The sequence below is a fragment of the Silene latifolia genome, chromosome 3, assembly GCF_048544455.1.
Source record: "Silene latifolia isolate original U9 population chromosome 3, ASM4854445v1, whole genome shotgun sequence".
NCBI lineage: Eukaryota > Viridiplantae > Streptophyta > Magnoliopsida > Caryophyllales > Caryophyllaceae > Silene > Silene latifolia.
In genome coordinates, this window is record NC_133528.1 from 120,460,966 (window position 1) to 120,474,388 (window position 13,423).

The 13,423-nt window shown below is 40.5% G+C and overlaps 1 non-coding gene across 1 annotated transcript; it reads right to left on the minus strand.

The window, feature by feature from the left end:
• Window positions 1-2,855: 2,855 nt before the first annotated feature.
• On the minus strand, window positions 2,856-2,964 carry LOC141650139 (small nucleolar RNA R71). The gene has a single exon (XR_012546195.1). It is a non-coding gene; the product is annotated as a small nucleolar RNA R71 (small nucleolar RNA).
• Window positions 2,965-13,423: the final 10,459 nt, after the last annotated feature.

A 13,423-nucleotide genomic window follows, 5' to 3' on the forward strand; every position in this document is an offset into this window, starting at 1 on the left:
ATTAGGGACATAAAAGAAAATAATTTTTTCTAATATTGTAATTGTAGAAATAAATATTAGGGGACATAAAAGAAAATAATTATGATATGATGAGACTTGTAATATGGCTTCTTCAAATCATGTGGTTATATCACTTGTCATTTAAAAATGTACTCAACGTTAACCTTTTTTATATTATTATTATTATATAGATTTTAAAGAAATAAATAAATGTATACTTTAATTTTATGAGCTGTTTTAATATGAAAAAAATTAACCGATTCACTAACATATATGTTCTCTTCCAAAAATTTCAATTAAAATGTGAAATATAATTGTAAATTTTGAAACTTTTATGTGAATTTTGGTAAGTTACATCTTGTTTTGGTTTTTTTAGCCCATCAAATCTTTAATATATACATTTAATTTAAGAATATTAATGATGTCTTTTGATTTTCTTTATTTGTATGTTACACAACATGTAATGACATTTTTGTATGGACTTTTAGTAATCATTCATTTTTTTAAAAAAAATTTATATCAAATAACCAATAATCTAATAACAATTAATAAATAATTAAATAATCAATAATAATTAATAGAAATTAATGGGATATAAAATATTAAATGTTAATGCCATGTGGAATTAAATTAAAGGCTTTAATCTAGCCTTTTAACTATATTGTATAGATTAATTAATATTAACCAATCTAAAAATGATATGTGGAATAAAATTAAATGGTATAGTTAGCCTTTTAACTATATAGTATAGATGTCTGCGTGGAGAATGATTGGGTAGATGTGTGTCAATTTTAACTAAGGTGGCAATGTGAATGTCAATGTGGCTTTTCCACATCCTATCTAGTTGGCATTTTTTAGGATGCCTTTTAATAGTATTTATAGATTCCGTAAAAGCGTTTTGATCATTTTGTTACCGCCTAGGTCAATTGGTGTAATTGTGGAGCTTTTGAAATTGATGCATTTAGCATGTTTCACTATGTTGTCTGACAGCAGATTGCTGACCGAATAAGGATTATTGATACGTGCATATTCTATACACTTTACTTGCAGTTTTGGCACGTATTTCCATGCATATTTGTTAGCTTAAAGCTACTATTTCTCCCGAAACGGTTTACTTTGCATTTTCTATGATTTATTGTAGGAATGAGTGGAAGTGAGCCAAATCAAGCCTAAATCGTCCTCCGGAGGCAACTTCAGGGAAGCTTGGAAGAAGGGAGTTCGTACTCACTCACCTCGGGATGCATGCATGAAGCTTGGAGGCTGTTTGGAAGAGGAAAGGAGGTTACTACACAGCTCAGACCAGTCGATCGACCAACCTCAACGGTCGATCGACCGTTGAATCTCGGCAGAGGCTACTGTTCTGAATTGGCCAGTCGATCGACCATGCTCTTTAGTCGATCGACCAGGCTGCGAGCTGAGATTGATTTTTCGTGTTAGACTTTTAAAAGCCCAAATTGTAATTAACTTTTGGCATCGTTTATCAGTAGAACGCAGGAATAATTTTAGGTTATGCTTTCATTACTCAGAAAAGTTTGAGATCTAGTTTTTGGGGATAGACGACGGAATTCGAATCTCAATACTTTGTTCATCAATCCTTAGTAAGCTTTAATTCAATTTACTTCTTCTTTAATTTCTTGTTAATGCAATTCCTTTTGTTACCAATTTAATTTCATCAATTCAGTTCTTGTCTTTTGTCTTTGATTCAATTCAATCATGTCAAACTTATTCCTTGCCTTCAATTTTGCAATTGTCATAGTTTTAATCATGCGTAGCTAAATTTTATTGATTGGGAACGAGGTGAGCCATGGCATAAATTAGGATTGTTTTGTTAGTATGAATTCTTCCGTATCGATCTTGTTGTCTTTTGATAAACCTTTTTACTAGATTGAAAGATTAGTAATTTAAGTTATCATTAGATTGGAATTTCCTTTGAGCGAAAGCTTTGAGAAATTCTTGGGAAATTAAAAGACCGTAAGGTTAATTTGAGCATTGATCGAAAGGCTTGCTCATATTTCCTGAGACCGTATTATAGGATCTCTGCTACCTTATCGACCTGACCTTAGCCATGGTGAACCGAAGTTCCCGATCTTCTTTCTATCTTATTAAGAAATTCTTATTTTAGCAATTAGTCAAACTGGTCAACCAATTTCAAAACCCCCACTTAATTGTTGCTTTTATAGACTGGAAATAGCAAACAAAATTAATCTTGTCTCTATGTGGTTCGACCCTTACTATCACTGTCTACAGTTTTAGTTTGGAATTATAGATTTAATTTTGATACAAAACGACGGTATCAAATTTTGGCGCCGTTGCCGGGGAGACGGTGTAATTCTGTTTGCTTTATTTTTAGTTTATTTTTCTTGTCTCAAGGAACTTTGGTTCCTTGAGGCCGTTGCTTACCCTTGCTTCTAGTTTTGCTTTTTTACAGTTAGAAGACAGATTTTTGAGAGGAAGGCTTGAGTACTCTCAGTTTTGCGAATATGGCTACGATATATGACAATCTTCAGCCAAAAGAGCAGCACCTTCCAAAGGGGCACGTGTTACCTACCCCTACTACCGGTAACTTCGAATTTCGTTCCTCTTATATCTATTTAGTGGAGCGAAATCAGTTTGCTGGTCTACCTGATGAGGATCCTTTGAAGCATATGGAAATTTTCACGGACTCATCATTGTTCCATACCTATACCCTACTGGGGTGACTCAGGATGAAGTAAAGGGGGTAATGTTCTTATACTCCTTGAAGGATTCGGCGCGAGATTGGTACCGCTACCTTGATAGGGTAGCAGCTGGAGTCACAGATTGGGCATCTCTAGCATTAGCCTTCTACAAGAAATACTTCCCACTTGCAAAGACAGATGCCTTGAGAAGTAAAATTACAAATTTTCAGCAAGGACCTGATGAAGACTTTTGTGAAGCGTGGGGACGTTTCAAAAGTTTGGTTCGGGCTGTCCCTCACCATGGCTTCCAGCAGTGGTACCTTTGCAACTTATTCTACAATTCCTTGTATGATGATTACAAGGTCATCCTGGATGCAGCTGCGAATGGTAGGTTCCAAAATAATACTGGTCAGAATAAAGGTTGGAATACTATTGAGGAGATGGCAGTCCATAGAGCTGAGTTTGGGAGTTCACGTGGAAAATCACGAAAGCAAAGTGATGAAATGAGTACCGTTGTGACACTCATTACTTCTATTACTGGCCGTCTCGAGAAGCTTGAGGCCTCTGAAGCCTCCAAGGAAAGAGTTGAAATTCCTGTCCATAATTCAGATGAGACCGCGGAATTGAGAGAAATGGTCCGAACTCTTTTGGTTCAAGTGGCGAAAATAGAAGCAGCTGGAATTGAATCCACAAAGAATTTTGTGAAGCAGCTGGAGAATATTGAGGCTAAGCAAGTCGCCAATTCTTCGAGCAAATGTGAGGGACCAATTGAAATGATTAATGCCATTAATCTCAGAAGTGGCCTATCCTATGAAGGTCCCGACAAGCCAAGAGGAGACTCGGGAAATGATGAAGAGGCTAGTTTAATTTCTGGTGCGAAAACGAGCTATATTACCAGTACCAGCGGTCGATCGACCAGCCCTATCAGCCGATCGACCAGAATTCCTGACGAAATTAATTCTGACCAGAAACTATTCATACCAGACAATGGTCGATCGACCAAAGACTCTCGATCGATCGATCGAGGTTCTCAAGAAACGATTTCGACCAGAAACTATTCACGCCCAGTGTGATTGGTCGATCGACCACTCCTATTAGTCGATCGACCGGGTCTTCAGTACAGGACGCAAATCCGTCAATCCAATTGCATGATTCTACACTTATTGAAGATTTGACGGAGGTTTTAAACTTACGGAAGTCGAAGGTTACTGATCCTACGGCCAGTGTTGCAGTCCCGTATCCGAAGCGTTTAAAGAATACTAAGCTGGAGCGCAAGTTTGGTAAGTTTTTGGAGATGGTCCAGAATCTCGAGCTAACAATTCCTTTCACTGATCTAATTACCCAGGTACCCTCTTACGCTAAATTTATGAAAGACATTTTGAATCGCAAGAGAAATTTTCATGATTATGGTAATGTTGCTTTTGTGGAAGAATGTAATGCTCTTTTGCAAATTAATATACCACCTAAATTAAAGGACCCGGGTAGTTTCTCAATTCCCTGCACCATAGGTAACCACGAAATTGGAAAGGCTCTTTGCGATTTAGGGGCCAGTGTCAGTGTCATGCCGTATTCTGTTTGCGAAAGGTTAAATATTGGTAGACTTAAGGTGACCGATATTACCGTTCAGATGGCAAATAGATCGACTCAGAGACCTATAGGAGTTTTAGAGGATGTACCCGTTCCAGTGGGTAAGTTTTTTATTCCTGTCGATTTCGTTGTTTTGGACATTGCTGAGGACAGTCATATACCTATTATATTAGGTAGACCATTTTTACATACAGCTGGAGCTGTAATAGATGTCAAACGCGGAATCATTACCTTAGAGGTAGGGGATGACACCATTGAGTTTAGTCTTGCTCGTAAGGCTACTGAACCTGCTGATGATGACACGTGTTAGTCCATTGATATTGTTGATAGGGCTGTTAATTATAATTGGAAGGAATCCTTAGCCAAGGATCCCTTAGCTGATCTAACCAGTCTAGATGAGTGTGCAGGTAGTACAGCGGAGAATGCTGAGGAGCCAGATGCCTTGGTAGCCTCAATGGAAAGCTACGAGCTCACAGAGGAAGAAGATGAAATGCTCTTAAGCCTGGCCAACGAGAATTTGGTGAACACTTGCTATACCATTGAAGCTGATTCTGTCTATGCTGTAGAGGTAAAGGTGCCAGAGCGTAAGCCACTTCCTCCTAATCTTAAGTATGTTTTTCTAGATGATACGAGAAGTACCGGACTATTGTTAGTGCTAAGCTTAATGATGACCAGCTGTCTGCTTTGATGCGTGTGCTTAAGAAAAACAGGAAGGCTTTAGGTTACTCTTTGGATGATATTAAGGGCATCAGCCCTGATATTTGCATGCACAGGATAGAGCTGGAGGAAGGCCACAAGCCTTACAGACAGGGTCAACGCAAGTTGAACCCGAAGATGCAGGAAGTTTTTATGGCTGAGGTGATGAAACTACTCGATGCAGGTATTATTTATACAGTTGCCAACTCCAAGTGGGTTAGCCCAGTTCACGTAGTTCCAAAGAAAGGAGGGACTACCGTGGTTAAAAATGAGAAAAATGAATTAATACCAACACGAGTAGTGATAGGGTGGCGGATGTGCATTGATTATAGACAGTTGAATGCCGCCACCAAGAAAGACCACTTCCCCCTCCCTTTTGTTGACCAAATGACTGAAAGACTTGCTTCTAACAAATTTTTCTGTTTTCTAGACGGATATTCAGGGTTCTTTCAGATCCATATTCATCCGGATGATCAGAGTAAGACCACTTTTACCTGTCCACAGGGTGTTTTTGCGTACCGCAGGATGCCCTTCGGATTGTGTAACGCCCCAGCTACCTTTCAGAGGTGCATGATGGGTATTTTTTCTGATTATATAGAGAACATTATGGAGGTATTTATGGATGACTTCTCAGTTTATGGTAATGATTTTGATCATTGTTTAGCTAATCTTGATAAAGTCATGCAGCGTTGTATTGATGTTAATCTTGTTTTAAACTGGGAAAAATGTCAGTTTATGGTCAATGAGGGAGTTGTGTTAGGGCATCTGATTTCTGATAAGGGTATACATGTTGACAAAGTAAAAGTGCAGGTGATTGAGCAATTGCCTCCTCCCGTGAATGTTAAAGGAGTGAGGAGTTTCCTTGGTCACGCGGGTTTCTATCGGCGTTTCATTAAGGATTTTTCAAAAATTGCTAAACCACTTACACAATTGCTTCTTAAGGATGCTGTCTTTGAGTTTACTGATAAGTGCCTTTTAGCTTTTAACAGGTTGAAGGAGGCTCTAGTTTATGCACCAATCATTCAGCCGCCTGATTGGGATCTCCCATTTGAGATTATGTGTGATGCCAGCGATTATGCGATCGGTGCAGTTTTGGGACAGCGGAAGAAAAAAGTGTTGAATGCCATATACTATGCGAGCCGAACTCTGGAAGAGGCTCAAGTCAACTATTATACCACTGAGAAGGAGTTTTTAGCTGTAGTTTTTGCCTTAGACAAATTTCGATCTTATTTGTTAGTTCTAAGGTTGTTGTTTATACTGACCATGCAGCGTTGAAGACTCTCTTTCTTAAGAAAGATGCAAAGCCTAGGCTTTTGAGGTGGATACTCCTTTTGCAGGAATTTGATTTGGAGATTAGAGATAAGAAATGAGCAGAGAATGTGGTGGCTGACCATTTATCTCGTCTGCAGCTGACAGAAAGGGAGGATTCATTACCTATTAATGATTCTTTTCCTGATGAGAGTCTGTTAGCTATTACTACTTCAGGGTCTTATCCACCTCCGTGGTTTGCTGATTTTGCTAACTTTGTTGTGACAGGTAGGATACCGCCCGAGCTTTCATGGCAGCAGAAGAAGCGGTTCGCTTATGATGCTAGACAATACTTTTGGGATGATCCTTATGTTTTCAAGGAATGCGCAGACGGGCTTATCCGGAGATGTGTGCCTCAATGGGAGGTGAAGGATATCCTAGAAGCTTGCCACTCTTCTGCCTATGGTGGTCACCATGGTCCGTCCCGGACTGTGGCAAAGGTACTCCAATCTGGTTTCTATTGGCCAACTTTGCATGCAGATAGTCGCAATTTTGTTCTTTGAGTGCGATGCTTGTCAAAGATCGGGAATATTTCCAAGAGACATGAGATGCCATAGGTAGGCATTCTTGAGGTTGAGATTTTCGATGTCTGGGGCATTGATTATCAAGGACCTTTTCCGAGCAGTCAAGGTAATAAATATATCCTCGTAGCTGTAGATTATGTGTCCAAATGGGTAGAAGCTATCGCTACTCCCCATTGCGACGCAAAGGCCGTGATTAAACTGTTTAAAAAGATTATTTTCCCTCGTTTCGGTGTCCCTAGGGTCGTCATTAGCGATGGGGGAATGCATTTTAAAGAGAAACAACTTAGTGCTTTATTGACTAAATTCGGTGTCCAACATCGTAGAGGTTTGGGGTATCATCCCCAAACTAGTGGTCAGGTTGAGATTTCTAACAGAGAATTGAAAGAAGTCCTAGCTAAAGTTTTTTCTAAATCACGGAAAGATTGGAGTCTTAAGTTAGATGATGTCTTATGGGCTTATAGAACCGCGTTTAAGACGCCAATCGGGATGTCACCATACCGATTGATTTATGGTAAGACATGTCATCTACCTGTTGAGTTGGAGCATAAATCTTGGTGGGCTATATGTGATTTGAATTTGGATCCTAACCTCTCTCGTGAGAAACGCATGACACAGCTGAATGAGCTGGAGGAATTTAGGCTGTTGGCCTATGACAATGCTAGGATCTACAAAGAGAAAACAAAGCGCTGGCACGACAAGAGAATCATCAAGCGCGAGTTCCATATTGGCGATAAGGTACTTCTTTTTAACGCTCGTATCCGTTTATTTCCTGGTAAGCTGAAATCCAGGTGGACTGGCCCCTATACGGTCACAGCAGTTATAAAATTCGGATCAGTTGAATTGGAGACCTCTACTGGAAAAAGGTTCAAGGTTAATGGCCAATATGTGAAACATTATCACGGTGCAGACGATTTCGTTGGGCAGGTCGAAGTACTATACTTTGACCCAATTTTAGAAGCTGCAAACTGAGGTAAAAAGGTCGTGCGGGACCTCTTAAACCAGCGCTAACCGGGAGGCAACCCGGCTTGTAAATTTTTGTAATTAGGATCTTAATGGTTTTATTTCATTTGTTTGCATTAGGAGCTTTAGTTATTTCCTTTTAATAAGCAATTCCTTGATTTGAAAAATGTGCGCCTTTGAGAATTTTGCAGGAATTTATTTTATGCAAAGTGCGTAGGATGATTTACTGAATGTTCATGCGAGAAGAACGGGAAATTGAGTTGAAAAAAAAAATGAATTTTGACGATTTTGAGATTAATTAGCAGCGCAAGCAGTCGATCGACCGTGTTCATCAGTCGATCGACTGAAGGGAAAAGTCCAGAAGCCGTTTTAAGCGAAGACTGGTCGATCGACCAGGTCAGGTGGTCGATCGACCACAGCGCGAGTTCAGAACACAAAGTTAATAGGGAAGTATTACTTCATTCCTCATTCATTCATTCACTTTCATAAAATCGAAAAATCAAAAGCAAACCCTATTTTCTTCCCCTTTTTCGCGATTTTCTTGCTAATCCATCCCTTCATCTCAATTTTTCTTGCTTAAATCGTCAAGTTCTCGTCAAAGGTATGTCTCTAATCTTATTTCCATCCTTTATATTCGATTTTTACTGAACTTTCATGCCCAAATTTCGAGCATTGCTACATTGAGACGGAAAAATCGAATTGGGGAAAATTAATTTCAGGCCATTGTCTTTCGATTTTTATGCTTTAATTACCTTCGCTATCTTATTCCTTTGATTTTCAAGTCATATTAGCAATTGTAGGATGCTTAAATCAATTTCCCCCAAATTTTTAATTTCGGTTTCAATTTCTGAATTTTAGTTAGGGTTTCATAACTTGTTAATGCTAAAGGTTAGCGGAGGCTTGTTGCTAATTTGATTGTTTGTAGGTAGCAAAGATGACAAAAGGAAAGCAACAAATGTACGAAGGGCAGTCCAGCCAGGGAGCTGCCAAGCGGCCGCGGGGTCCGCCACTGATGATTGAGGATACTACGGATAGTCTACCTGACTATCCGCAGGTTATTTTTTTCAACTCTACTCAGCGAGCTAAATTCGCTCTCTTTGCTGCAAAAATGAAAGTCACAGCCACCCGATTTCTTCACAAACCTACTTTAGAGAAATTAGGCTGTTTCGACTCTGTTGTGTCCCTGCTAAATGGGACAGGAATGACGGGTCTTGTGGACATGGCTGAGTTCACTTATTACATTTTGACCCTCTAGTTTTTCTCGTCTTATGCTTTTGACCTGGTTTCTTTTAAGGCTAATAAGAGTAGTGCTTGCATTTCTTTTCGGCTATTCAATGTCACCTACTCCCTGACATTAGCCGACTTTGCTGGATTTTTGGGTCTTTATTTCGAGGGTAACACCTCGGACAGTTCTGATATTCACCGAGTCATGTGGTCATGCATTAGTGACTGGAACGGGCCTAAGAGGACGGGCACTTCCGTCCACCTGCCCCCTTTTCGCTATTTTCTACGGCTAATGGGTAATACCATTTTCGGCCGTAAGGAGTCAAATAATGTGAACAACATTGAATTGTCTATCTTAGCGGGCTATCTGAACATTGAAAGTCGAGAAGCCCGTATCTATAACATAGCTTATTTGACTGCCGCTCACTTTCAATCTGTAAGTCAGGGCACTCTGGCCACTATTTCTTGTGGCGGGTTGGTGACGCGTATCGCCAACCGTCTAGTTCTTCTTTTCCCTCGAGAGGAGGCCCCCATTGACCCTGACCTACGTTTCATGGATCTTGCCTACGCGAGGTCTGTGAAGTGGGTCGATAGACGGAGTCGATGGAAGATTGATTCTTTCATCTGCGAACCCATTCCTGTCCTTGGCCTCCCTCCTATCCTACCCCTTACCACTGTTTCGGGGGCAGCTCGCCCGCCCTTGCCTAGCTACAGGCTCCCTATTAGGGCGGGCACCACTACTGCTAGCACCTCGAGGAGAGCTCGTGCCTCCTCTTCACAGGCACCCGCTTCCTCCACTCCTGCTCCCACCGGTTACCCGGCCACTTTTCGACCACCTACACCTTTGGTTATCCCTCCGGTCATGGACCAAAGAGGGATGTCACGTGTGTTGAGTGATTTGTGCAGGAGCTTTGATCAGCACAGACTTGACACAGCACTGGCCCTGTACCCAGTTTACGAGGAGTTAGCTCGGACGGGGATGCTCCCACAGGGTGCCTGGACTCACCCGTCTTACTTTGTTCCCCCTGTGGGCGGTTACCCTCAGCCTGCCAGGAGACCTCCTCCTCCTCCTCCTCCTCCTCCTCCTCCTACTACTACTACTACTACTACTACTACTGCCGCTGCTGCTGAGGCGGAGGAGGAGGAGAGCGACTCAGGGTCCGGAGAGTCTAGTGGTTCCGAGTATGATGCTTGTGACCTCCCCTGTTTTGGCTGGTTTGGGGCGGTCGTCTTTTGTGAGTTTCCGAACCCTCTTTATTAGTTTCCCTTTATTTTGTTGTGCTTTTATTCTTCCCTATTTCTGTTGGTGATTTGCTGCTGAGCACAATGAGGGCATTGTGCGTTTTGGTTTGGGGAGGGTATTTGCATATGTCTTTTGCATCTGCATTTGTTTTTTTATTGCATTTCAGTCACACGTTTACTGCATTTTAGCTTGCATTTGTGTTATTTCAAAAAAAAAACAAAGAAAAAATTGAAAAAATTCATAAAAAATCAGAAATATCACGTTTACTTTTGCATATAGTTGAGTTGGATTGGAGTTTATTAATGATGACATTGCACTATTAGTCAAATATATGCCATTCCTTGCCTATTCACAACTGCTTAGCAAAAATAAAAAGTGATTTCTCAAATTTTGTTGTGGAATTTACTTCGGGTTATTAGACTTTACTCATTTTTTGGCAAACTACTTATACTTTCTGAGATATAGAGCCTATAACTGGTGACATTCATGACCGGTTAATCTAGGATTGAGAGTAGTACTCCCTTCATTTCATGTTTTGCACGTGTATGAGTTTTGATTGCTTATTGCCTATACGCATCGGTTTGTGGTCGGTATTACATGTTTTGAGAACTATTGCATCTTCCCCTTTCTCATTTTACCCCATTTAACTCCACTATAAGCCATATCTGCTAGTTGCCCTTAACTACATCCCATACTTAGCATACCATTATGCCGAGCTAGGTAGTAGTAGAGGAATTTGTTGAATTATAGCAGTTTTGGTTCGTTTCTGCACTGTTGGAGTAAGTATTCATGAGAATTGTTGGTGACGTGTCAACCTGAAAAAGAGAAAATCAGGAGAGAAAAAGCCTGAAAAAGAAAAAACTCAGAAGAATGAAAAATGAAAAAAAAGGAGGAATTTCACCTGGGCAGAGAGCACAAGAATGCACAGGGTGGTCGATTGACTGCCATCACTGGTCGATCGACTACCAGCTCAGAGAATGAAAAACAAAAAAAAAACAGAAAGAAAGAAAAAAAAAAGAATTTGAAGAAAAAAAACAATAAGAAAAATTTCGGCTGAGTTGAGAACACACCTCATGTGCTTATTTTATGATTTGGAGGTGTCAGTTTTGGGGATAGTTGTTGCCTAGACATTTAGAGGCAATGATTACATTTCGAGTTGGAGGATTGGGATGCCATTTCTGATGGTTTGTAGGTACTAGCTTGGCTCTTACCCACACATTTCCATACTTGTTCTGCCCTTTCTTTCCCACTTAGCCTTACATATCCAAAACTTGCAATAGTTCGGCATGTAATAGTCCTTGACGGTGGTTATGCGTGTGTACGGTAGCTAGAATCATTATTCATACTAGTCAAGCATACATGTTTTGTCGGTCGCAGTTTAGGTGAGAGTCTGTATTTTCTTCCCTCTCTTCTACATATATTCTTACCATTTGCTTTGCTGAGGGAAGAGTGACCCGGGAGAGTCCGAATTTATGAGTCTTGCAAGGACGAACGCCCGATTTAATTTCATAATATGCATAAATTTGTTCACTTGCTTTGAGCTTTGCAGTAGTTGGTTATGTGCATTAAACGGTTTGGCATTGACTTGTAGCTAGCTCTGAGGTATACTCCTTTCCATTAGGTTTTTATTTGGGTCATAGTGCTTGCTTGGGGACAAGCAAGGTTTGGTTTAGGGATATTTGATACGTGCATATTCTATACACTTTATTTGCAGTTTTGGCACGTATTTCCATGCATATTTGTTAGCTTAAAGCTACTATTTCTCCCGAAACGGTTTACTTTGCATTTTCTATGATTTATTTTAGGAATGAGTGGAAGTGAGCCAAATCAAGCCTAAATCGTCCTCCGGAGGCAACTTCAGGGAAGCTTGGAGAAGGGAGTTCGTACTCACTCACCTCGGGATGCGTGCATGAAGCTTGGAGGCTGTTTGGAAGAGGAAAGGAGGTTACTACACAGCTCAGACCAGTCGATCGACCAACCTCAACGGTCGATCGACCGTTGAATCTCGGCAGAGGCTACTGTTCTGAATTGGCCAGTCGATCGACCATGCTCTTTAGTCGATCGACCAGGCTGCGAGCTGAGATTGATTATTCGTGTTAGACTTTTAAAAGCCCAAATTATAATTAACTTTTGTCATCGTTTATCAGTAGAACGCAGGAATAATTTTAGGTTATGCTTTCATTACTCAGAAAAGTTTGAGATCTAGTTTTTGGGGAGAGACGACGGAATTCAAATCTCAATACTTTGTTCATGAATCCTTAGTAAGCTTTAATTCAATTTACTTCTTCTTTAATTTCTTGTTAATGCAATTCCTTTTGTTACCAATTTAATTTCAGCAATTCAGCTCTTATCTTTTGTCTTTGATTCAATTCAATCATGTCAAACTTATTCCTTGCCTTCAATTTTGCAATTGTCATAGTTTTAATCATGCGTAACTAAATTTTATTGATTGGGAACGAGGTGAGCCATGGCATAAATTAGGATTGTTTTGTTAGTATGAATTCTTCCGTATCGATCTTGTTGTCTTTTGATAAACCTTTTTACTAGATTGAAATTGTAACACCCCCATACTCCGAGTGCCTTACCAGGACCACTCAGGTATGAAGACATCACCATCTCGGTTGCCCGAGGTATGATAATCAAATAGACAAAACAGAAACAACATTTATTATAATAGTTTAATGAATAAGTACAATCCTCGAAACCAAACTGAAAGTATAATACATTATTCCAAACTGTCTGGGCTTCAATGAAATGTAAATAAAACTAGACTACGACGGAAGACTCTATCGTCATGTCGTGGCCATCCCGGCCTATCCCAAAGATCATCTCTATACTGCTCGAGATCCGCTCACCATCCCCGAATGGATCACCGCAGTTTACAAAACAACACCGGGTCGTACTAATCACACAATCAATATAGATAACAACAATAAGACAAACAGACAACGGTGAATCGCCACACACACACACATCCAACCAACCGTCTCAATCATCGATCGTCCACTTTGGACCACCACGCGAGTGGGGGACCGCAGCCGTTCCCACCTAAGCCCCGCTCATCGTACGAGCGATAACCCTGCTCATTAATGTGCACATCCCTTCTGTGGCGGGTTCCACAGAAGGCGAAACTAGGGCGTGAGATCACTCCCGCAAGTGACCCCACTCAGCCGAGAACGCATCTCGAGAACCATCAACAAACACAACCACAATCACAATCACAA